The sequence below is a fragment of the Urocitellus parryii genome, chromosome 2, assembly GCF_045843805.1.
Source record: "Urocitellus parryii isolate mUroPar1 chromosome 2, mUroPar1.hap1, whole genome shotgun sequence".
NCBI classification, from domain to species: Eukaryota; Metazoa; Chordata; class Mammalia; order Rodentia; family Sciuridae; genus Urocitellus; species Urocitellus parryii.
In genome coordinates, this window is record NC_135532.1 from 85,375,922 (window position 1) to 85,378,369 (window position 2,448).

At 39.0% G+C, this 2,448-nt stretch overlaps 1 pseudogene; it reads right to left on the reverse strand.

The window, feature by feature from the left end:
• Positions 1–1,014: 1,014 nt before the first annotated feature.
• Positions 1,015–2,044, reverse strand: LOC144250382 (replication protein A 32 kDa subunit pseudogene; annotated as a pseudogene).
• Positions 2,045–2,448: the final 404 nt, after the last annotated feature.

Genomic DNA, 2,448 nt, shown 5'->3' on the forward strand with positions numbered 1-2,448 from the left:
TGGGAGAGAAATAAGTAAAATATACACATGAAAATAATAGAATATCAAACAATCCAATGAATCTGTACCTTCACAAGGCAATGCTAGCAAAAGAGAATTACATTAAAAATGCTAAATATGAGAGAACACAAGACAAATATGTGTGTATATATATTATATATGATACGATATATATCAAATTATTATATAACATATCATATATAATATATATCAAATTATATAATAATTTGATTATTATGCAAATAATCAGAACAGCCAGCATATATATCCCCCCCGTCTCTCTTTCCCTCTCTCTCTCTCTCAACACGCACACACACACACATGGAAGGAATAAGATAAAATTTTTAAAAAATACATATAAATAAAGCTACCTTCTGATGTGATGGAATTTTTCTTAAAAATCTACATTATCATTAATAATTTATTTCTTAGTGTTCTTTGTTCCTTGATTTTTTTACAGTCAATTTTTTAAATTCTTTGTTCAGCTGTTTGACAATGTTGATATGTAAATTGAGTTGTTGTGGAAATAGAAACCTTGTTGGTTTCTTATTGTATTTTTCCCTCATGTTACTTGTGTTAATATACTGTTTGTGCATGTATTTGGATTGATTTTTCATCTGATATTTGATGTGAGTCATTGTATTGAGATTTCTCTGTTGAATATGTCCTGAGATATAGTTTTTTTTTTGCAATAAAAGAACTGTTATTTAACATTTCTTCTCCTCCTCCGTCCTATAATGCTAGCATGTTAAATCTCATTTTCATATAAACCCACCTTCAGCAGCAGACAAGGCAAGAAGGGGAACAAAAGTGCAATTTTGAAAGTAACCATAGAACCAGAGTGGGAAACAAAAATAGACAGAGGGCAGTGGGTTCCTTGGTTGGTGCTCTGCCCACAGACCTTCATCCTGCTCATTTGAACAGAAAAACTTCAAGAACAGAAACTCCCAGGTGTTAAGTAAATGCCTAACTCTCTTGGTAGTGTATCTCTTCTAATCCCATCTACCCATCCTGGTTTACATCCCTGTCAACTGTCCATCTCCCTTTGAGCTTCAAAACCACAAAATACAAAAACAGAAAAGCAGTCAGTAAGTTTCAAGCCAGCTAAAACTCTTTACAGATGAATCTCCTTCTTTGAAGTCACTTGACCATATATATACAGAGCTGGAGGCAATGGACTGTGCAAACATATCCAGCTGGAAATATCTCAGGTACCCAGTGAAATCCAGTTATTCTGCATCTGTGGATTTAAAGTGATCGTCATCCACAGTAGAATAGATGTGTCCCTCGTTGCTAAGAAAATCCACAGCTTGCTTGACTGAAGCTACAGGCATGTGTTGGAGCTGAGTCCTGAGATCCTGAAAGTTCAACCCTTCGGGTCTTGGGCAAGCCTTTATCAAATTCAGCACCTGGTTTTGGACCACAGTGAGGCCATTTGTTGGCATGAAGCTATTCCCACTGAAGTTTCCTGCTTCCCCCATTCCTGGATTGCTCATAGATGCTCTCCCTACTGAGGGCTGGCTGTTGGATTTGCTCAGCACCATGTGCGCGTTGACTACTTCCAGGATATGTGTGGTAAATTCATTCATATCCTCCAGGGGCATGATCTTAAAGGCTACCAGGCTCTTTTTGTTCTGAAAGGATCTCAGGTGGCCAGCCACTTTCACATATGTTTCTGGAGGAACTACAGTATTTTCACCACTGGTGTCATCTGTGTCCACCCACTGGCGAACATCCATGGGTGCAGCTGTCATGCATCTATTTTGTAAACAATATTGGTTGGAGCCTTCTCTGCATGTCTGATTATTCCCACAATAGTGACCTGTGAAATTTCAACATTCCCAATTTTGAACATTTCATCAACCAGAGTAGCAGAAAGCAGCTGAGATATGGTACAGGGTACAATGTGCTGGGCTCGGGCTCTTGATTTCCTTTCAGCCTGGGAAGGTGTCGGGGATCCGAAGCCCCCGGGGGAATGAGTGTAGCTGCTGGCTCCCCCAAAGGTGGTGGAGCTGCTATATCTTTCAAATCCACTATTCCACATGTCGGTCACGATTTCTTTGGGAAAGAAGTCCAGAAAGTTCCGGTTTGGTGGGCTCAACGAACTCCTCAGAATCCCGCTGCTACAATGTTGTTTCTACTTTTTTCTGGCGCCACAAATTCCTTCCAGCGAATGACGGAGCCAGTGAGCACCAAGGACAATTCTCTCTGCGGCCAATCAACGCTCACGAATCCTACGCTTTGTCCTGAGATATAGTTAAGTCATTTTCAAAGCTCTGACTCCATGTGATAAAGTGATAGGATCATTCATTCAAAACAATTTCTAAAAGAATGTCACCAGGAAGAGCAACAACTTCAAAGAAAAGCATTTGTTAATATGTAAGAAAATATGTTTAAAATGATGACTCTAAATTATCTAACCAATGTGAAGAGAGTGTTAATAATGCA